The sequence below is a fragment of the Ranitomeya variabilis genome, chromosome 2, assembly GCF_051348905.1.
Source record: "Ranitomeya variabilis isolate aRanVar5 chromosome 2, aRanVar5.hap1, whole genome shotgun sequence".
In the NCBI taxonomy this organism is placed as follows: Eukaryota; Metazoa; Chordata; class Amphibia; order Anura; family Dendrobatidae; genus Ranitomeya; species Ranitomeya variabilis.
In genome coordinates this window covers 740298027-740322257 of record NC_135233.1, presented here as the reverse complement: position 1 = coordinate 740322257, position 24231 = coordinate 740298027, and the positions used below count along the sequence as shown (strand labels likewise).

The 24231-nt window shown below is 43.7% G+C and overlaps 1 long non-coding RNA gene across 2 annotated transcripts in view; it reads right to left on the bottom strand.

Moving 5' to 3' along the window:
* The window catches only part of LOC143809890 (uncharacterized), a 119872-nt gene that overhangs the window by 30220 nt on the left and 65421 nt on the right, over nt 1-24231 (bottom strand). For both annotated transcript variants that reach the window (XR_013222514.1, XR_013222513.1), the window contains 2 exons: nt 22224-22300; nt 21336-21605 (listed from right to left, as the gene is read on the bottom strand). This is a non-coding gene — a long non-coding RNA (uncharacterized LOC143809890). The remainder of the gene's footprint in view (nt 1-21335; nt 21606-22223; nt 22301-24231) is intronic.

The window sequence follows — 24231 nt, the reverse complement described above, 5'->3', positions numbered from 1 at the left end:
AATCCTGGAATGGCTCTGTGTTCACCTGTTTAAAATGGATATTCAGAGTTTAGCTGCAGGTTTGAATAATCTCACCACGAAAGTTCAAAACTTACAAGATTTTGTTGTTCATGTTCCTATATCTGAACCTAGAATTCCTTTGCCTGAATTTTTCTCGGGGAATAGATCTTGCTTTCAAAATTTCAAAAATAATTGCAAGTTGTTTTTGTCCCTGAAATCTCGCTCTGCTGGAGATCCTGCTCAGCAGGTCAGGATTGTGATTTCTCTGCTCCGGGGCGACCCTCAGGATTGGGCTTTTGCATTGGCTCCAGGGGATCCTGCGTTGCTCAATGTGGATGCGTTTTTTCTGGCCTTGGGGTTGCTTTATGAGGAACCTCAGTTAGAACTTCAGGCGGAAAAGGCCTTGATGTCCCTATCTCAGGGGCAAGACGAAGCTGAAATATACTGCCAGAAATTCCGTAAATGGGCTGTGCTTACTCAGTGGAATGAGTGCGCCCTGGCAGCGAATTTCAGAGAGGGTCTCTCTGATGCCATTAAGGATGTTATGGTGGGGTTCCCTGTGCCTGCGGGTCTGAATGAGTCCATGACAATGGCTATCCAGATCGATAGGCGTCTGCGGGAGCGCAAACCTGTGCACCATTTGGCGGTGTCTACTGAGAAGACGCCAGAGAATATGCAATGTGATAGAATTCTGTCCAGAAGTGAACGGCAGAATTTTAGACGAAAAAATGGGTTGTGCTTCTATTGCGGTGATTCAACTCATGTTATATCAGCATGCTCTAAGCGTACTAAGAAGCTTGATAAGTCTGTTTCAATTGGCACTTTACAGTCTAAGTTTATTCTATCTGTGACCCTGATTTGTTCTTTATCATCTATTACCGCGGATGCCTATGTCGACTCTGGCGCCGCTTTGAGTCTTATGGATTGGTCCTTTGCCAAACGCTGTGGGTATGATTTGGAGCCTCTTGAAACTCCTATACCCCTGAAGGGGATTGACTCCACCCCATTGGCTAGCAATAAACCACAATACTGGACACAAGTAACTATGCGGATTAATCCGGATCACCAGGAGATTATTCGCTTTCTTGTGCTGTATAACCTACATGATGTGTTGGTGCTTGGATTGCCATGGCTGCAATCTCATAACCCAGTCCTTGACTGGAAAGCTATGTCTGTGTTAAGCTGGGGATGTAAGGGGACGCATGGGGACGTACCTGTGGTTTCCATTTCATCATCTATTCCCTCTGAGATTCCTGAATTCTTGACTGAATATCGTGACGTTTTTGAAGAACCTAAGCTTGGTTCATTACCTCCGCACCGGGAGTGCGATTGTGCCATAGATTTGATTCCGGGTAGTAAATACCCTAAGGGTCGTTTATTTAATCTGTCTGTGCCTGAACATGCTGCTATGCGAGAATATATAAAGGAGTCCTTGGAAAAGGGACATATTCGTCCTTCGTCATCTCCCTTAGGAGCCGGTTTTTTCTTTGTGGCTAAGAAAGATGGCTCTTTGAGGCCGTGCATTGATTATCGGCTTTTGAATAAAATCACGGTTAAATATCAATATCCGTTGCCACTGCTGACTGATTTGTTTGCTCGCATAAAGGGGGCCAAGTGGTTCTCTAAGATAGATCTTCGTGGGGCGTATAATTTGGTGCGAATTAAGCAGGGGGATGAGTGGAAAACCGCATTTAATACGCCCGAGGGCCACTTTGAGTATTTGGTGATGCCTTTTGGTCTTTCAAATGCCCCTTCAGTCTTTCAGTCCTTTATGCATGACATTTTCCGTGATTATTTGGATAAATTTATGATTGTGTATCTGGATGATATTTTGATTTTTTCGGATGACTGGGACTCTCATGTCCAGCAGGTCAGGAGGGTTTTTCAGGTTTTGCGGTCTAATTCCTTGTGTGTGAAGGGTTCTAAGTGCGTTTTTGGGGTTCAAAAGATTTCCTTTTTGGGATATATTTTTTCCCCCTCTTCCATCGAGATGGATCCTGTCAAGGTTCAGGCTATTTGTGATTGGACGCAACCCTCTTCTCTTAAGAGTCTTCAGAAATTTTTGGGCTTTGCTAACTTTTATCGTCAATTTATTGCTGGTTTTTCTGATGTTGTTAAGCCATTGACTGATTTGACTAAGAAGGGTGCTGATGTTGCTGATTGGTCCCCTGCTGCTGTGGAGGCCTTTCGGGAGCTTAAGCGCCGCTTTTCTTCCGCCCCTGTGTTGCGTCAGCCTGATGTTGCTCTTCCTTTTCAGGTTGAGGTCGACGCTTCTGAAATCGGAGCTGGGGCGGTTTTGTCGCAGAGAAGTTCCGATTGCTCCGTGATGAGACCTTGTGCTTTTTTCTCGCGTAAATTTTCGCCCGCCGAGCGGAATTATGATGTTGGGAATCGGGAGCTTTTGGCCATGAAGTGGGCTTTTGAGGAGTGGCGTCATTGGCTTGAGGGGGCTAGACATCAGGTGGTGGTATTGACTGACCACAAAAATCTAATTTATCTTGAGTCCGCCAGACGCCTGAATCCTAGACAGGCGCGCTGGTCGTTGTTTTTCTCTCGGTTTAATTTTGTGGTGTCCTACCTGCCGGGTTCTAAGAATGTTAAGGCGGATGCCCTTTCTAGGAGTTTTGAGCCTGACTCCCCTGGTAATTCTGAACCTACAGGTATCCTTAAGGATGGAGTGATATTGTCTGCCGTTTCTCCAGACCTGCGGCGGGCCTTGCAGGAGTTTCAGGCGGATAGACCTGATCGTTGCCCACCTGGTAGACTGTTTGTTCCTGATGATTGGACCAGTAAAGTCATTTCTGAGGTTCATTCTTCTGCGTTGGCAGGTCATCCTGGAATCTTTGGTACCAGGGATTTGGTGGCAAGGTCCTTCTGGTGGCCTTCCCTGTCTCGAGATGTGCGAGGCTTCGTGCAGTCTTGTGACGTTTGTGCTCGGGCCAAGCCTTGTTGTTCTCGGGCTAGTGGATTGTTGTTGCCCTTGCCTATCCCGAAGAGGCCCTGGACGCACATCTCGGTGGATTTTATTTCGGATCTTCCTGTTTCTCAGAAGATGTCTGTCATCTGGGTGGTGTGTGATCGTTTCTCTAAGATGGTCCATTTGGTTCCCCTGCCTAAGTTGCCTTCTTCTTCCGAGTTGGTTCCTCTGTTTTTTCAAAATGTGGTCCGTTTGCATGGTATTCCGGAGAATATCGTTTCTGACAGAGGTACCCAATTCGTGTCTAGATTTTGGCGAGCATTCTGTGCTAGGATGGGCATAGATTTGTCTTTCTCGTCTGCTTTCCATCCTCAGACTAATGGCCAGACCGAGCGGACGAATCAGACCTTGGAGACATATTTGAGGTGTTTTGTGTCTGCAGATCAGGATGATTGGGTTGCTTTTTTGCCTTTAGCGGAGTTTGCCCTCAATAATCGGGCCAGTTCTGCCACCTTGGTGTCTCCCTTTTTCTGTAATTCGGGGTTTCATCCTCGATTTTCTTCTGGTCAGGTGGAATCTTCGGATTGTCCTGGAGTGGATGCTGTGGTGGAGAGGTTGCATCAGATTTGGGGGCAGGTAGTGGACAATTTGAAGTTGTCCCAGGAGAAGACTCAGCTTTTTGCCAACCGCCGGCGTCGGGTTGGTCCTCGGCTTTGTGTTGGGGACTTGGTGTGGTTGTCTTCTCGTTTTGTCCCTATGAGGGTTTCTTCCCCCAAGTTTAAGCCTCGGTTCATCGGCCCGTACAAGATATTGGAGATTCTTAACCCTGTGTCCTTCCGTTTGGACCTCCCTGCATCTTTTTCTATTCATAATGTTTTTCATCGGTCATTATTGCGCAGGTATGAGGTACCGGTTGTGCCTTCCGTTGAGCCTCCTGCTCCGGTGTTGGTTGAGGGCGAGTTGGAGTACGTTGTGGAAAAAATCTTGGACTCCCGTGTTTCCAGACGGAAACTCCAGTATCTGGTCAAATGGAAGGGATACGGTCAGGAGGATAATTCTTGGGTGACTGCCTCTGATGTTCATGCCTCCGATTTGGTCCGTGCCTTTCATAGGGCTCATCCTGATCGCCCTGGTGGTTCTGGTGAGGGTTCGGTGCCCCCTCCTTGAGGGGGGGGGTACTGTTGTGAAATTGGATTTTGGGCTCCCCCGGTGGCCACTGGTGGAATTGAACTGGTGTGCATCATCCTCTCTGTTCACCTGTTTCCATCAGGATGTGGGAGTCGCTATTTAGCCTTGCTCCTCTGTCACTTCCATGCCGGTCAACATTGTAATCAGAAGCCTTTCTGTGCATGTTCCTTCTGCTAGACAACTCCCAGCTAAGTTGGACTTAGTCCTTGTTTGTTTTTGCATTTTGTTCCAGTTCACAGCTGTAGTTTTGTTTCTGTGTCTGGAAAGCTCTTGTGATCTGAAATTGCCACTCTGATGTTATGAGTTAATACTAGAGTCTTAAAGTAATTTCAGGATGGTATTTTGATAGGGTTTTCAGCTGACCATGAAAGTGCCCTTTCTGTCTTCCTGCTATCTAGTAAGCGGACCTCAATTTTGCTAAACCTATTTTCATACTACGTTTGTCATTTCATCTAAAATCACCGCCAATATTTGTGGGGGCCTCTGTCTGCCTTTCGGGGAAATTTCTCTAGAGGTGAGCCAGGACTATATTTTCCTCTGCCAGGATTAGTTAGTCCTCCGGCCGGCGCTGGGCGTCTAGGGATAAAACGCAGGCTACGCTACCCGGCTACTGTTAGTTGTGCGGCAGGTTTAGTTCATGGTCAGTTTAGTTTCCATCCTTCCAAGAGCTAGTTCGTATGTTTGCTGGGCTATGTTCTCTTGCCATTGAGAACCATAACAGCCCACTAAAAGCTTGAACCAGCCCTACCCTCCACAACTTTTGCAAAATGACCCCCAAGTTCCAATGCCCAACTATTATTATAAAGTTAATTAAGATTGACAAGCTTCAGAAACAAGAGTGGATGTTTTTGGCATTAAAATGGGCACTGTAGGTGTTTTCCTGGCCTCCACTCACTGCCGACTATGCTTCCCCATTGACTTGCATTGGGTTTCGTGTTTCGGTCGATCCCCGACTTTTAGCGATAATCGGCCGACTGCACTCGACTCGACTCTGGACAAAGTCGGGTTTCACAAAACCCGACTCGACCTTAAAAAAATGAAAGTCGCTCAACCCTAGTCACGGCTTCTGATTGGTCGCGTGCCGCTCATGTGACCGCCACGCGACCAATCACAAGCCGTGACGTCATTCTCAGGTCCTAAATTCCTAATTCTAGGAATTTAGGACCTGAGAATGACGTCACGGCTTGTGATTGGTCGCCCGGCCGTCACATGAGCGGCACGCGACCAATCAGAAGCCGTGACGTCATGGAAGGCCCTAAACGCGCTCATTTTAAGCAAAGAAGGCTGCCGCTTAACAGCGGTGAGGTGCAGGGGCCTCCGGAGAGGTGAGTATATCAATATTTTTTATTTTAATTCTTTATTTTACACATTAATATGGATCCCAGGGCCTGAAGGAGAGTTTCCTCTCCTTCAGACCCTGGGAACCATCAGGATACCGTCCGATACTTGGTGTCCCATTGACTTGTATGGGTATCGGTATCGGCGAGATCCGATACTTTTCGGGTATCGGCCGATACTATCCGATACCGATACTTTCAAGTATTGGATGGTATCGCTCAACACTATTCACCAGCCAAGGAGCTAAATGAAAAGAACTCTCACTGTTCTCTCCGAATTAAGATCCTGTGTACAGGACAGTGGATTTCCAGTGCAGCTATGATTGACTCTGGTGCAGGTGACAATTTTATGGATATCGCATTTGCCAAGGAACATGGTATTGAAATTTAGCAAAGAGCCTCTCCAATTACCATGGAAACAGTGGATGGGTCACCTTTAATCTCCGGGCCTGTGGATCAGGAGACCGCACCCCTTGAGATTTTGTTGGAGCCTAATCATCAAGAGCAACTCTCTTTCTTGTTAATTTCTTCTCCTCATTTTCCTGTGATTTTAGGCATCCCTTGGTGACGTTCTCAGAATCCAACTATCAACTGGGAGACCAAGGAGATTATCTTTCCAACAAGGAGCAACTCAGCATTAACTGAAGCTGTCCCCGAGTCCACAGCTACGGAACCACCGGTACAGGTATTTACTTTACCTTCAGCATATAAAGAGTTCTCTGACATCTGTGACAAGAAGAATGCAGATCAGCTTCCTCCACACAGGCATTATGACTGTCCCATTGAGTTGCTTCCTGGGGCAGCTATTCCTTTTGGTAACGTATATCCTTTGGCGGCACCTGAGCTTCAAGCCTTAAAGGAGTATATTGATGAAAATCTGGCCAAAGGCTTCATACATCCTTCTTCCTCACCAGCAGGGGCACCTATATTTTTTGTAAGGAAGAAGGATGGGTCCCTGAGACCCTGTGTGGACTATCGAGAGATCAATAAGGTAACCGTATGGAATCATTACCCTTTGCCTCTGATTCCCAAATTACTGGAAAGAGTCCGCCATGCTAAGGCGTTCTCTAAACTGGATCTTCGTGGGGCTTATAATTTGGTGCGTATTCGTCCAGGGGATGAGTGGAAGACAGCATTCCGATGCCGGTATGGACACTTTGAATATCTCATGATGCCCTTCGGGCTTTGTAATGCCCCTGCAACGTTTCAACACCTTGCTAATGACATTTTCAGAGATTTGTTGTACCAGTTTGTGGTGATCTATTTGGACGATATTCTAATCTTTTCTGACTCTCTACAGGAACATGAAGAACTTGTCAAAGCTGTTTTAAGACGTCTGAAAGAGAACCATCTGTATATCAAGCTGGAGAAATGCCAGTTCCATCGTTCTGAGATACAGTTCTTAGGTTATATCATCTCTCCCCAGGGGCTGAACATGGAATCTGGTAAGATTCAGGCTATCCTTGACTGGCCGGTACCCAAGAACGTTAAGGAGGTGCAACGTTTTATTGGTTTTGCAAATTTCTACAGACGTTTTATTCAAAATTTTTCTGATATTGTCCATCTCATTACTTCCTTGACAAAGAAGGAAAAGCCCTTTAAGTGGTCATCACAGGCTCAAGAAGCTTAAGATCAGCTTAAGATCTGTTTCACCTCAGCACCGCTGTTGATACACTCAGATCCAACACTTTCTTTCATTGTGGAGGTGGACGCTTCTGATAATGCCTTGGGGGCTATTCTCTCCCAAATAACTGGAGAGAAGGGTCTGCTACATCCTTGTGCTTTCTTTTCCCATAGACTAACCTCAGCAGAGAAGAATTACGATGTGGGAGACAAGGAATTGCTGGCTATTATTGCGGCTTTCAAGGAATGGAGGCATCATCTGCAAGGAACTGCACAACAGATCATAGTGCTTACTGACCATCGCAATTTAGAGTTCCTCAGATCCGCTAGATGTCTTTCTCCTCGTCAGGCTCACTGGAATTTATTTTTAAATCAATTTAATTTTGTTATCTCATACCGTCCAGGTTCTCGTAATGGGAAGGCTGATGCTTTATCCCGAATCCATGCTGCGGATTCCGTACCTGGAGCCCCGTCCAAGACCATTCTATCTGATGCCAATTTCATCGGAGTTATCCACGATCAGGACTTGTGGAAGAAGTGCAGGGAGGCTTATGATGGTGATGTATTTCTGTTGATATTAATCTTGTCTTTAAGGGTGGCATGTGGTTCAGAGATCGACGTATCTACGTCCCTGAGGCCGTCTGTCTGCAGATCCTCAAGTTGGTACATGACTCCAAGTTGGCTGGTCACAGGGGGGTACAGAAGACACAAGAGTTCCTGAGCCGATTCTTCTGGTGGCCAACTTGCCTGAAGGATACTAAGGACTATGTTCTCTCTTGCGAGGTATGTGCTCACTACAAGACTCCTCGTGTGGCACCTACGGGTCTCCTGCAACCATTACCTGTTTCCTTCCGACCTTGGGGGTCTATATCAATGGACTTTATTGTGGAGCTGCCTACATCGGGGGGTATGAATACAATCATGGTAGTAGTTGATCGCCTGACTAAAGCCGCTCATTTTGTTCCATGCACCGGCCTCCCCTCAGCTAAGGATACAGTGAACTTGGTTATTCAGAATGTCTTCTGGCTGCATGGGGTTCCAGATGAGATTATCTCTGACCGTGGAGTACAGTTCACTTCAAGATTCTGGAAGGGGTTTTGCTCTGCACTCAATATTAATGTCTGTCTCTCTTCCGCTTACCATCCCCAGAAAATTGGTCAGACTGAGCGTACCAACCAGACATTGGAACAATATCTAAGATGCTATGTTAGCCATCTCCAAGATGATTGGTTGGAATTACTGCCATTGGCCGAATTTTCATACAACAATTCTCAGAGCGCCTCCACTAAGTTCACTCCTTTCTTTGCCAATCTGGGTTATCATCCATGTATCTTACCTAGGTCTCCGATTAATTCTCCGGTTCCAGCAGTCGAGGAAAGGCTGACTGAGATGAGGCAAAATCTGGAGGTTCTGAAGGAATCCCTGACCACGGCTCAAGAACGTTATAAGAGATTGGCTGATAGATTCCGTAAACCTGCACCCATGTTCAAGGTAGGAGATTCCGTGTGGTTATCAACTAAGAATCTGAAGTTAAACGTTCCTTCACAAAAACTTGGACAGAAATTCATTGACCCTTTCAAGATCAACGGTATTGTGAGCTTTGTGGCCTGCCGTCTGAAGCTGCCTAGGACTATGAAGGTACACCCAGTTTTTCATGTATCTTTACTAAAGCCTGTATCTCCTAATACCTTCCAGGGACATATTGTGCCACCTCCGCAGCCTGTGGTGATTGATGGGCAAGAACAATTTGTGGTGGAGGAAATTATTGATTCCAGGATTCGAAGGAATCGGCTCCAAAATCTTACAGGATGGCAGGGATATCTCCCTGAGGAAGACTCTTGGGAACCTGTGGAAATCATCAATGCCCAACAGAAGATCTCTCGTTTTCATCAAAGATTCCCTGAGAAACCAGGTCCAGGATCGTCCTGAGGCCGCTTCTAAGGAGGGAGTAATTGTTGTGAACTCTGTTTTCGGGCTCCCTCTTGTGGTCACTGGTGGTATTGTGTGACTTTTGCTTTGGGCTCCCCCTGGTGGCTTTGTTGGTTATCCTGCTGGTCTCTGGCTATCAGCTGGTTCGTTATCCTCTGGGAGGTTCCTATATAGCTCTGTTTTACTTCCACTTGTGGCCGGCTGTCGATGTAATCAGTGCTACTCAGATTCCTTCTGACTACCTTGCTCCCAGTCCATCCAGGATAAGCTAAGTTTTGTTTGCTCATTTTTTGATCAGCAGTGTTTATCATGTTTTCTGTTCCAGCTTGCTAAAATGTAATTCCCTCGCTTGCTGGTTGCTCTAGTGGGCTGAGTTTCTCCCCACACACCGTTAGTTGGTGTGTGGGTTCTTGAAATCTCAGGATGGATATTTTGTAAGGGTTTTTTATTGATCGCATAGACCCCTGCTCTATTTTCTGCTTTCTAGTACTAGTGGGCCTCTTTTGCTGAATCTGATTTCATCCCTATGTATGTGCCTTCTTCTTACTTCACCGTTAATATTTGTTGGGGGCTTCTATATCTTTGGGGATTATTTCTCTGGAGGCAAGCCAGGTCTTTCTTTCTCTTTTGGAGGTAGCTAGTTCCTCAGGCTGGCTCGTGACGTCTAAGAATTTTTTAGGCACGTTCACCGGCTACCTCTAGTTGTTTTGGATAGGTTCAGATTTGCGATCAGTCCAGTTACCATCTCCCTAGAGCTCGTCCTTAGTTTAATCACTTGCTGATCTATTTATGATCCTCCGCCACTAGGGATCATAACAGTACAGCCGGCCGATAAAGTGTTAATTGCATGGCAGAAGCAGGAGAAAAGAAGCCTTGAGAATTTTTTTTTTTTTTTTTTTGCCGTGTGTCTAGCTGCTGTGGCTAGCTTCTCTCCTCCTCTTAATCTTGGTGTGGCTCTGAGTTCAGCTGCTGACATGGATGTCCAGAGCTTGGCTTCCAGTCTGGATCATCTTGCTGCTAGGGTTCAAAGTATTCAGGATTTTGTTGTTCACAGTCCTATGTCAGAGCCTAGAATACCTATTCCGGAGTTGTTTTCTGGAGATACATCTAGGTTCCTGAATTTTAGGAACAATTGTAAGTTGTTTCTTTCTTAGAAACCTCGTTCCTCCGGTGATGCGGTTCAGCAAGTTAAGATTATCATTTCCTTTTTGCGTGGTGACCCCCAAGATTGGGTCTTCGCATTGGCGCCAGGGGATCCTGCATTGCTTAGTGTAGATGTGTTTTTTCTAGCCCTTGGATTGCTCTATGAGGAACCTAATCTTGAGAACCAGGCTGAAAAAACGTTATTGGCTCTCTCGCAGGGGCAAGTTGAAGCAGAGGTGTACTGCCAGAAATTTCTGAAATGGTCGGTGCTTACTCAGTGGAATGAGTGTGCCCTGGCTGCAAATTTCAGAGAAGGTCTTTCTGAAGCCATTAAGAATGTCATGGTGGGGTTCCCTACGCCTGCAGGTCTGAATAAGTCAATGACTCTGGCCATTCAGATTGATCGGCGTTTGCGGGAGCGCAAACCTGTGCACCATTTGGCGGTGTCTTCTGAACAGACACCTGAATCTATGCAATGTGACAGAATTCTGACCAGAAGTGAACGGCAAAGTTATAGACGGCAAAATGGGTTGTGCTTTTACTGTGGTGACTCAGCTCATGTTATCTCAGCATGCTCTAAGCGCAAATGAAAGGTTTATAAATCTGTCACCATTGGTACTTTACAGCCTAAGTTCATTTTGTCTGTTACCCTGATTTGTTCCCTGTCATCTTACCCAGTTAATGCCTTTGTAGATTCAGGTGCTGCCCTGAGTCTGATGGATTGGTCATTTGCCAGGCGCTGTGGTTTTGATTTGGAGCCTTTAAAATTCCCTATTCCACTAAGGGGAATTGATTCTACACCATTGGCTACGAATAGACCTCAGTACTGGACACAAGTGACCATGTGCATGACTCCTGTTCATCGGGAGGTGATTCGCTTTCTTGTACTGCATAATTTGCATGATGTCGTCGTTTTGGGTCTACCATGGTTGCAGACTCATAATCCAGTCCTGGATTGGAAAGCTATGTCGGTGTCAAGTTGGGGTTGTCAGGGAATTCATGGTGACGCTCCTGTGGTGTCAATTGCTTCGTCCACTCCTTCTGAAGTCCCTACGTTTTTGTCAGACTACCAGGATGTATTTGAGGAGCCCAAACTCAATTCTCTACCTCCTCATAGGGACTGTGATTGTGCTATAAATTTGATTCCTGGTAGTAAGTTTCCTAAGGGACGACTTTTCAATTTATCTGTGCCGGAGTATGCTGCTATGCGGAGTTATATAAAGGAGTCTTTAGAGAAGGGACATATTCGCCCGTCCTCATCCCCTCTTGGTGCAGGATTTTTTTTTTTGTGGCTAAAAAGGATGGTTTCCTGAGACCCTGTATTGATTATCGCCTTTTGAATAAAATCACGGTCAAATTTCAGTATCCTTTGCCATTGTTAACTGATTTGTTTGCTCGCATTAGGGGGTCTAGTTGGTTCACCAAGATAGATCTTCGTGGTGCGTATAACCTTGTGCGTATAAAACAGGGTGATGAATGGAAAACTGCATTTAATACGCCTGAAGGCCATTTTGAGTACTTGGTGATGCCTTTTGGACTTTCTAATGCTCCTTCAGTCTTTCAGTCCTTTATGCATGACATCTTCCGTGAATATCTGGATAAGTTTATGATTGTGTATCTGGATGATATTCTGTTTTTTTCGGATGATTGGGAGTCTCATGTTAAGCAGGTCAGGATGGTCTTTCAGGTCCTACGTGACAATGCTTTATTTGTGAAGGGCTCAAAATGTCTTTTTGGAGTCCAGAAGATTTCTTTTTTGGGTTTCATTTTTTCTCCTTCTACTATTGAGATGGACCCAGTCAAGGTTCAGGCTATTCATGACTGGACGCAGCCTACATCTGTTAAGAGTCTTCAGAAGTTCTTGGGTTTTGCTAATTTTTACCGTCGCTTCATAGCTAATTTTTCTGGCGTTGTTAAGCCTTTGACGGATTTGACCAAGAAGGGTTCTGATGTGACTAATTGGTCTTCTGCGGCTGTGGAGGCCTTTCGGGAGCTGAAGCGTCGGTTTTCTTCGGCTCCGGTCTTATGTCAGCCAGATGTCTCACTTCCCTTCCAGGTGGAGGTTGATGCTTCCGAGATTGGAGCGGAGGCTGTTTTTTCGCAGAGAAGCCCCGATGGCTCTGTGATGAAGCCATGTGCTTTCTTTTCAAGAAAGTTTTCGCCTGCCGAGTGGAATTATGATGTCGGTAATCGGGAGCTGTTGGCTATGAAGTGGGCATTTGAGGAGTGGCAACATTGGCTCGAGGGAGCTAAACATCGTGTGGTGGTCTTGACTGACCACAAGAATTTGATTTATCTCGAGTCGGCCAAGCGGCTGAATCCCAGACAGGCTCGTTGGTCGTTGTTTTTCTCTCGTTTTGATTTCATGGTCTCGTACCTGCCGGGTTTGAAGAATGTGAAAGCTGATGCTCTTTCTAGGAGTTTTGTGCCTGACTCTCCTGGAGATTCAGAGCCGGCTGGTATCCTTAGAGAAGGGGTGATTTTGTCTGCCATCTCCCCAGATTTGCGACGTGTGCTGCAAGAGTTTCAGGCGGATAGACCTGACCGCTGTCCACCGGAGAGACTGTTTGTCCTGGATAGATGGACCAACAGAGTCATCTCCGAGGTTCATTCTTCGGTGTTGGCGGGCCATCCTGGAATATTTGGTACCAGAGACTTGGTGGCCAGGTCTTTTTGGTGGCCTTCCTTGTCGCGGGATGTGCGTTCCTTTGTGCAGTCTTGTGGAATTTGTGCTCGGGCGAAGCCTTGCTGTTCTCGTGCCAGTGGTTTGCTGTTACCTTTGCCTGTCCCGAAGAGGCCTTGGACGCACATTTCCATGGATTTTATTTCAGATCTCCCTGTCTCTCAGAGAATGTCTTTTTGGTGTGTGATCGTTTTTCTAAGATGCTCCATTTGGTGCCCTTGCCTAAGTTGCCTTCCTCCTCCGAGTTGGTTCCACTGTTTTTTCAAAATGTGGTTCGTTTGCACGGGATTCCTGAGAACATTGTTTCTGACAGAGGATCCCAGTTTGTGTCTAGATTTTGTGCTAAGTTGGGCATTGAATTGTCTTTTTCGTCGGCCTTCCATCCTCAGACGAATGGCCAAACCGAGCGAACTAATCAGACCTTGGAGACTTATTTAAGATGTTTTGTTTCTGCTGACCAGGACGACTGGGTTACTTTTTTACCGTTGGCCGAGTTTGCCCTTAATAATCGGGCTAGTTCTGCTACTTTGGTTTCTCCTTTTTTTTGTAATTCGGGGTTTCATCCTCGTTTTTCCTCGGGTCAGGTGGAGCCTTCTGACTGTCCTGGAGTGGATGTTGTGGTGGATAGGTTGCATCAGATTTGGAATCATGTGGTGGACAATTTGAAGTTGTCACAAGAGAAGGCTCAGCTCTTTGCCAACCGCCGTCGCTGTGTGGGTCCCCGACTTCGCGTTGGGGACTTGGTGTGGTTGTCTTCTCGCTTCGTTCCTATGAAGGTCTCCTCTCCTAAGTTCAAGCCTCGGTTTATCAGTCCTTATAAGATTCTGGAAGTCCTTGGCCCTGTGTCATTCCGTCTGGACCTCCCGGCATCATTTGCTATTCATAATGTGTTCCATCGCTCGTTGTTGCGGAGGTATGTGGTACCTGTGGTTCCTCCGGTTGAGCCTCCTGCCCTGGTGCTGGTTGAGGGAGAATTGGAATACGTGGTGGAGAAGATCTTGGATTCTCGTGTTTCTAGACGGAGGCTCCAGTATTTGGTCAAGTGGAAGAACTATGGTCAGGAGGATAATTCTTGGGTTGTCGCTTCTGATGTTCATGCGGCCGATTTGGTTCGTGCCTTCCATGTGGCTCATCCTGATCACCCTGGGGGTTTTCATGAGGGTTCGGTGACCCCTCCTTAAGGGGGGGGTACTGTTGTGAACTCTGTTTTCGGGCTCCCTCTTGTGGTCACTGGTGGTATTGTGTGACTTTTGCTTTGGGCTCCCCCTGGTGGCTTTGTTGGTTATCCTGCTGGTCTCTGGCTATCAGCTGGTTCGTTATCCTCTGGGAGGTTCCTATATAGCTCTGTTTTACTTCCACTTGTGGCCGGCTGTCGATGTAATCAGTGCTACTCAGATTCCTTCTGACTACCTTGCTCCCAGTCCATCCAGGATAAGCTAAGTTTTGTTTGCTCATTTTTTGATCAGCAGTGTTTATCATGTTTTCTGTTCCAGCTTGCTAAAATGTAATTCCCTCGCTTGCTGGTTGCTCTAGTGGGCTGAGTTTCTCCCCATACACCGTTAGTTGGTGTGTGGGTTCTTGAAATCTCAGGATGGATATTTTGTAAGGGTTTTTTATTGATCGCATAGACCCCTGCTCTATTTTCTGCTTTCTAGTACTAGTGGGCCTCTTTTGCTGAATCTGATTTCATCCCTATGTATGTGCCTTCTTCTTACTTCACCGTTAATATTTGTTGGGGGCTTCTATATCTTTGGGGATTATTTCTCTGGAGGCAAGCGAGGTCTTTCTTTCTCTTTAGGGGTAGCTAGTTCCTCAGGCTGGCTCGAGACGTCTAAGAATTTTTTAGGCACGTTCACCGGCTACCTCTAGTTGTTTTGGATAAGTTCAGATTTGCGATCAGTCCAGTTACCATCTCCCTAGAGCTCGTCCTTAGTTTAATCACTTGCTGATCTATTTGTGATCCTCCGCCACTAGGGATCATAACAAGTAATGTCAGGACTCTGAACATTTTGATTACCTTTTGTGCATTACTGCCCTTTTCCAAGATGGCGTCTTTGGTCTTATGTGCACTGTGTCTTCCTGCCTTTAGTCTGTGCTAGAGTATTCTGCCTTGCATCCAGCTCCGCCCTGGCGACTCCCTGGCTTTGCACCTGCACCTGCACCTGCACCTGCTCCTGTGAACCTGTGTGGAGATCCTGCTACTCAGCTCTGAGTTTCTGCATCGGTTTCCAGTAATCCTACATCTGGCTGCTTGTGTTTGTTTCCATCTGCATTTGCTGAAAATGTAAGCTGTTGCTGCTCTGCTTAAACCTGAGACTTTTACCCAGGCCTCCCTGGTTGTGCTAAGATATTATTTGAACTGCCTTATAAGCATATCTATCTGTATTTGGACTACCAAGGACTTATTCGTGTCAAGTATCCTCAAGAATAATTGTGCTTCATAGACTTTCTGCGTGATTGCACTTTCCTCTGAAGTTTCCTAGACTGTTAAGCTGCGTTTATATTTACACCAAGTGTTGTGGACTTGAGTTTCTCTCTGCACCTGTTTGAATCACCGTGTGATAATATAGACTTTACCACTTATAAAACTGTGTCCTGTAGTTGTCTTGTTCCATGCAAAGGGTCTCCTGAGTTATCCCTTATAATAATTACAGTTACTGAGTTGTGCTCACTCCTGGCATGCAACACAGGGATGAAGGGAAATGTAGTAAGAATGGAGAGGAGAATTCTGAAGACTAGTTAATGTCTGTGATAGCAGAAATGGTGCCAGGTGACAGGAATTAAAGTGGTATGGTATAAAATAACATGACAATTCACAGAAAAGGTATATGGGGTTCTTTAGGAGAATTATCCTTAAGCATTTATAGCAAAACAGTATTTGAATTAGGGTAGTGGAAAACCTCTTTAAGAGACCAAAATGTGGAGTACTAATAAAGAATATGCCACTTTGTATTTCAATCAGGCCAAGTCTTAAAAACTCAAAGAGGAGCAGATCATGGGACTATTTAATTCTTATTTTCTCTTACATTTCTTTTCTGCTTATGAATGCATTCGGGACAGGAACAAAGAAGTAAAAGTTCTTACATAAACTTAAAGAGATTTCAACTACATTTTAATGTTAAAAATGGGCCAATGGTGGAATTAAAATAGTAAAAAAGCATGCTTATCAATGGTTGGATCTAAATCAGACATTTCTCCACGATTTTCCCCGTGAATGGCCCCATAGATTATCATGGGTATGAGTGCTATTGTGAAAACTAGCACTCATAGCGAAAATCGAACATCTGAATGGGACCTTAGGGTTTTGGACAGATATCACACTTCAAAACTTTGAGAATAGAAGGTGCCAGTCGACCTTTCTGTTCTTTAGGCCAAGATACTACACCCTATCCCCACTGGGGGCTTCTCGTACAGACTACCAGAGACCTAATACAGGTAAGGCTTTTGGAATGCTCTTCACATGGCATATAGTTCATGTCTCTCAAAAAAGTAGGAATGTAAAGGAAAACCTATTTCTAATGTGACCTGTTTTCAACAATGAAAACATTTCAGATGGAAGTTTAAAGGGAAAGTTGAAAACAAAACATTTTGCACTAATGAAGAACAAAACACAATGACACTTGTGTAGCTCATTATTATATCACTGCACCCAAAGGCTTTTATGTTACACCCAGGGTGTGGAAAATCTCAAAATAACATAGCACGCTTATAGTGGTGACATAATACTAACAGTATGTACGCACAATGGTAACAGAGCCCGATGATAGCATATTAAAATGCATGAGGAAATTTACAATTATACTTATAAGAAGTAACAAGCGAGAGTTTTTAACTTGTGAAACTATATAATCTATTGTACTACTGTGCTATTAGTAGTACTGTTCATTAAGAAAAATTACACAGCAGTTTATTACCTGCATACTTAATTGATCGCATGTTGTACCCGTTACACATTCAGTAATCATGAAAGGATATGCAAATAGCACTGGAATCCCAAGTATTGGCAATTATTTTTGGTGTGATTTAATGACGTGTAACAACTCTTCTTAGGGCCAAACAATGACATCCGGAATCTATGGAAATGTTTTTGTCCCCCTTTGGCTTCATTCACACACCTGTGTGACATACCCACCTCCTGCCTGTTTTTTCTCTCGGACAGTACACTGACTGATCCATAGAGTTTCATTGAGCCATACACATCAGTTTAAAAAGCTTATCTGTGTCTCTGGGCCAGGAGACTCTGAATATATCCTATCCTCATCTGCAGGTCAAACAAGTTTTGGAAGGTCAAACTCGGCCATTAAAATCTATGGTGATCTGTATAAAACTTATCTATATATCTTAGAAATCGAAGGCATTTGCAAATATACATTAGATTGCTGTAGCACGAAAGCTTTGATTATTTAATACTAATGAAAAAATATGTAATTATACTGTACTTAACAGCAGAGTTGATATTTTCTTAAAATACTAAAAGGCAGCACCTCATCTGATTCAAAACAACCTAATCAGATCAGTTGGATGTATTTCTAAAGAAATATTCTGTAGTTGTAATAATCTTTATTAATCTTTATTTTTTTATAGCGCTAACATATTCCGCAACACTTTACGGTAATCAGCATATATCTAAACTACCAAATTTCAGATAGCCTTTAAGGCCTCGTTCAGATGTTTGTGCTCTGTCTGTGAGTTTTAAGGATAGAATGCTTACCAGTTAAAGTCTATGCTATTATTAAAGGGGTTGTCCACTACTCGGACAACTCCTCAATCCCTATGTTTCCCCTTTTAAAATAATAACACCTAGCTACCTCTTTAACTTGCCTGTTTTTTTTTTTCATTCCATGTGTCTCCAAATATATCACTGAGACATCCGTTTTTGAGTCTTGTGAAGTCACTTTCCTCGACTGACAGGTCCGTATATGTGTGTATAGAGAAATTTGGGAAAAAGTCACTGGGGACCTACCTTGGACTAGTCATCTGAGACACAAACCTGGCTGCGATAACATAGTTTGTGTCTGATTCATTTTGCCCTCGGTTTGGGCAGCACAAATCTCCTCAAAGATTCTCATAATCCAGATATGACCTGGCTACATTAGATTGAGAGTGGATCTCATCAATGCTGGCCCTGATACCTTCATCTGTGATTTACAGGGCAGGGCAAGCTTTATAGTTCTGCCTACATTGTCTATGCTCCTTCCTCAGACGGGGTATGTAATGTGTAAATAAAGCATGTAACCTTGCATTAGCCAGTGATGATAGGTCATATTTTTTGGAACATTCATTTGAGAGTTTATTTTCAAGTAGCATGTGTACACCTGATGAAAAGCAACCTCAGTGATCCACGGAGGTGGCTTCAGCACAAGTGAAAATAAAGATGTTTCTTGGTGCTTGTTAAATTTTACCACATGTGAGCCTTGGAGCCTTTAATATTTACTTCTTACTTTCCAAGTTAAAGCATTTAAAACTGGAGTGGTTGCTTTTATCTGTACATGCATGCTTTTATCTGTACATGTTGAATCTGTCCCAGGACGCCCTCATACTGATGTAATTTAGGGAGTGCTGAAGATTCAGACAGAAGATTCCTTTGTAAGTGCTTTTTATTATGTCTTATTAGCATAACCACACTCAGAAAAGTACAATATGTGGCTTTTATTCTAGAGCTGAGAGTAGAAGTTTAGTCACAAAGTTAATTGTTAGAATACATCATAATAGGGAACATTTCCCTACAAAGGGCATGGGCAGTTTCAGATGTTGAATTTAATGCAACTTTTAAAACTCGATGCAAAAGTTTGACCTTGGACCAGTTTTGGACTAGTATTTATTAGACCCCACCCTCCATCTATACAGAACCTATCCAGATCCCTTTCAAGAAGCACGCAGAAATGAATGGAAACAAAGTGTAGGAGAGTTTTGAAGTGACCAGCAATGAGTCCGGATCTAAATCCTATTGAACACTTGTGGAGAGACCTTAAAATTGCTGTTGGGAGAAGGCACCTTCAAATATGAGAGACCTGGAGCAGTTTGCAAAAGAAGAGTGGGCCAAAATTCCAGTTTAAAGGTGTAAGAAGCTTGATAGGAAGCGATTCATTGCAGTTATTTATTCCCAAAGCATGTGCAACCAAATATTAAGTTGAGGGTGCCAACCATTTTGTCCTGCTCATTTTGGGTGAAATGATTTGCCTCTTTTTTACTCTGTTTTCTTTTGTGCTGTTCTAATGCACACAAAGGAAATAAACGTGTATTACAAAATGTGTAATTGCAGTAATTTCCTTGGAGAAATACTTCATTTTCTAGAACAATTTCAAGGGTCTCAACTCTCAACACTTTCGGCCATAACTGTATTTCAAGTGTTAAAGAAAAGTTTAAAGATGTAGGAAAATACATGAGCAAATCTGTTAGTCATCAATTATCCCTGTGAACTGTGAGTATGATTTGGATTGGAGGTTATAGAGGGAATCTATTTTCAACCTGGTAAAATTATACCTAGAAATTTGTCATTGCTCTTGTTGGATACAGGTTGTTGATAATCCAGCTTTCTTGATAAATTAAGACTCAGGTCTCAAAAACATGTATCATGGCTAATAACAATCCTTTTATGGAATGTGGAATTTTATCATAAAGGAAGCACCATATATAAGTGGTATCAGTTCAAGAGGACATCAATACTGGAATTTCCCAAATTTCCTAAATTAATAGTAAGAGGCTAGTGGAAATGTATTAATACGTTGGAGCGGCCCCCAGACGCAGCACAGCGGGGTTCTCGGATCCGGGTCTCTCGGTTCTGAGGATGTCACGGTGGCCCGACTTGGTCCGTGGTCCTGCTAAGGGGCGCCCAATAAAAGGTGAAGGTGGTGGTGTAGGTCACAGTAAATAACGAGGACACAGGGTTGCAGTCTCTTTACCTCTTTACTGAAGGCTTCGGCATCCGCAATCCAGAGCACTGCTAACAGGGCTGGCTGAGACCGGCCGGTCCGAAGGCACATCCAGAATTCCCTTTGCAGGTGGAAATCAGTGCCTACCTACTAGCGCCTGGGTGTGTAGTACTTCCCTGCTGAGCACCACGGGATAGTCCTCACAACTGTCGTGTGTGTTTCTGTTCTTTCACTCCGTCCCCCAGATGATATGGATAGGACGCACCCGTATGACGGGGTAGGCCTGGAGTTATTTTATAGGGACCCTAGAGATGCCCCTCTCCCTTAATTGCCTCCGTTGTCTTCATTAGGTGATTAAGGTGAGGCAGCCAACCTAAAATTAACTGCTCTGCCGTTGGTTTGAAGTAATGCGTAGAGCCCAATACTTCCTCGGCGTTCCGGCCACCGGCTACGCGCTTCAGTAGGATGTTGCCGATCTCGGGGCACGACTCCTACTGGTTCTATTGCCTTTGTGCTGTGATCTCGTTTCTCACTTCTCCACAATATACTTCACTTCGTGTCCTTTCTTAAGATGCTGCCGCAATGAAGTGCAGGCGCGGCTCCGTAACGATCTGTCCTTTTGCTAGGCCTCTGTCAGGATCCCACCCCTGACAGGGACCCCCCTGGATCTTCCCAAGCAACGCTCTTCTCTCACTAGATGTTACCTGGGCAAAACCCAGTCAGCTTCTTCCTAACTTCCTATCCAACCCCCAGTTTTACCAGAGTGTGAGGAGTGGCCTAATACATAGAACCCTTTTCTCCCCCTGGTGGCCGGAGTGTGAAGTTTAATGTGTGACTGTGATACCTGGTCAGGTGAACTCCTTTAGTGCCATCAGACGTACCATCACTCCCCTTAGTGGTGGAGTGACAGTACTGCAACGACCAGGACTCTGGGGCGCCACAACTACAACTGTATAAAATTGATATTACGAAGTTTACAAAAACAACAAAAAAACAAGAAACAGAAACAGATCACCCAATGCTTTGTGTCCCATACGTTTGTTCACCTTCAATTCAAGGAACCAGAAGCTAGCAGACAGACTCATTGGCTATCTGGCACCAAAGTTTGTGGGAACACTGGATTGTAGCAATCTCTGTTCCTATTAGATGCTGTCACAGTGTTGGGGGATGGTACCAGACTATCTAAATGAGGAGATGATATGGAAGATGAGGAATAGGTGCTCAATAGTCATGAGCAAATATACTCGTTACTCGAGATTTCTCGAGCCACGATCGGGTGAACTCCGAGTATTTTTTAGTGATCGGAGATTTAGTTTTTCTTGCCGCAGCTGAATGATTTACATCTGTTAGCCAGCATAAGTACATGTGGGGGTGGCCTTGTTGCTAGGGAATCCCCACATGTACTTATGCTGGCTAACAGATGTAAATCATTCAGCTGTGGCAAGAAAATCTAAGTCTCCGAGCACTAAAAAGACTCGGAGGACCCCCGAGTGTGCTCGAGAAATCTCGAGTAACGAGTATATTCCCTCATCACTAGTGCTCATCTATCCATATTGTCTTTATATTGCAGAATATGTCCCTAGAAAATGAAGAAATCTCAGGAACTTTAACTATTAACTCTAACAATATTAGGGTACACTCACAGCGATTTTTTTTCAAGCGAGTTTGCAGCAGATCGGCTCCAAAAATTGTCTGGAAAAAGTGCTTAGAAAACACTCCATAGAATTTCCCTACTCATTTCTAGGTAAAAACAACTTGCTGTTCATGTGTTTAGGCTTTTGAGCGCTTTTTAACCTCTCCAGATGTCCAAAAACGTCAAACGGAGTTAAAATACAGTAAGTGAGCTGACAATTTTCAGGTATTTTCTGAAAGACATTCAGGCATCTGCTGGAGCAATTTGTGGGTGTCTCCATCTAAAAAACAACAAAACATGAATTTTAGAAATGTGTTAATGAACTTTAAAAAATGCTTAAAATTGATCAAAAAGTACTAGAAAATATGTATTAACGTTCACAAACTGCTCAAGGTAACATTAAATAATTAGGTAACAAAGATGCTTCAGGATTAATAATAAATACTGGTATGTCCTGAAGCGGTTTCCACTTAAAAACCTCATCTTTTCTGCCTGCCCGTTGTGTGAACGTACCCTTAGACAAAAAACAGAAAAGAGTATAAATTTAATAGCAGAACCAAGCTAGGAGAGTCTGTATCTGTTTAATGAAAGTGATCTAACAAGTAACAAATGATTGCTATGCATTCTTTACATATAGGGAACTTTTAATGTTACGTCTTTACCTGACCTCACCCTTATGAGTTGCAATTGGGACCACATTCCTGGTAAGAAATAGGAATGTGATTCAATTGTCTTTGTGTAAGTCACACAAAAGATTTGCATTAATTAGATTTGGCAGGTAAATTCTATTTCACAATGCTATTTTCCCCATGTAAATTATTGGGTGGAAATAGAAATATATGTATAGAAAGCAGTCTATGGAGAATGAGTCAGAGATACCAAAGATATATTGTCCTACCTGAGTCACTTTGTTTGGCTCTTCCTTGTTTATCAATGACATGCATCTCTATCCTGCAAGAAAAGATTTTCCAAGACCTATAATTATAGGAAACAAGTTTGGGAAAAGTGTGAAAGCCTTGTTACTCATAATTCAGTTTCACTATAACCATTTTATGGCACAAGGAATTATTCATAGACTTGTTAAGTGGATTAATATAGATACCTGACACATACCAATGTCATCTTTCATTATTTGTGTTTTTATGAGCAGCGTGGCAAGTATTATTCCTCAGTTTATTAAATGAATATACAGTTGCAATCAAAATGATACAACCCCCTTTGCAAATTAGGTTTATTAGCAAAACTTTCTGCTGTTTGTAATAAACCAGTGAAACTACAACAATTTAAATAGCTCAACACAAGTTATACAAGAAGTAGTTTTCAAAATTGAACACAAAATGCTACTTTTATTGACTACGACAGTGCTATAATTATTTAACCTCTTCCTGATGAGCGTTATGAATACTACCTAGTGCTAACATCGGCATATGGCAGCCCATCCCTCAAGGCTAAGTACTAAAGATTGTCACTTAGGGGTTGAATAATTCTGAGACTCCATTAAAAGTGGCATTTTGTGATGAGTTTGGAGAAATCACTTGCATAATATTAAATGCAAATTAAACCCTAATTTGCAATGGGAGTCAAAAATGTTTGAAACTGTAGCATAATATCATTATTTTATTTTTAATTATTTACTATTGTACATAAGGCTTTGACCAATATTTATAATTGTATTATATATATCAGGGCACTCCCTGAATAAGAGTGGACAAAACACGCGTCGGGGTGTAGGGACACGGCTCGGACACCACACACACTGAGGTTAATATTCAAGGGCTCTTAGCCTTTTTTCATATGTTGAGTATCAGCATGTTATCCGGGCATATTGCCTTATTTGGGCTTGTTATGGGCTCGTTCTTTTAGCATGTAGCAGAGTCTCAGGACATTGTGTTTTTGCCTTTGATACATCTGCATGCAATCAAACATATGCCAGTAACCATTATAAACCTACTTAAGCACTGGCACTTGAGGTATTACTTTACATTGGAGGCATTATATACTGGATAGGATAGGCAAGCTGCATCTACTACACTCAGGAGTAGGATATTCTTTGGATTGTTAATTAGTACTTATTATTACAGTTTGTTTGTTTAATGGTGTCCCCAGCCAGCAGCGTCCCTCACATACAATCATTACTGTATGTCTAATTTTGTGTTTATAATTAATAAAATTGTTATTTTAATTTTATTAGATTTATTCTCTTGTGCATTTCTGGCCACTTCTTGCTAAGTTACTAGCACAAGGTACAGATAGATCACATGAATTTTTGATTAAGGCTATTAGATATGTTTGAGAGGATAAATGGAATCTGTCACCACATTTGAAATATCTTAAGTATTAACCCCTTTCTGACATTAGACGTACTATCCCGTCGAGGTGGTATGGGCCCATATGACCACCAACGGGATAGTACGTCTAACGCGATTAGCCGCTCTCACGGGCCGCTCTGGGCACATTAACCCCCGAAACACTGCGATCAAACATTATCGCAGCGTTCCGGCGGCATAGGGAAGAATCGCGCAGGGAGGGGGCTCCCTGCCTGCTTCCCTGAGACCCTTGAAGCAACGTGATGTGATCGCGTTGGTCCGAGCATCTCCTCCGTCCTCCTCCCTGCAGCCCCCGGATCCAAGATGGCCATGGGGCTCCTTCCGGGTCCTGCAGGGAGGTGGCTTGCAAGCGCCTGCTCAGAGCAGGCGCTGGCAAGCCTCCTGCAATGCCTGTCAGATCGCTGATCTAACACAGTGCATTGCAAAGTGTCAGATCAGCGATATGACACTTTAACATGATGTCCCACAATGGGACAAAGTAAAAAAAAAATATTTACATGTGTAAAAAAAACAAACCTAAATAAATAAATATTGTTCCAATAAATACATTTCTTTATGTAAATAAAAAAAATAAAAGAA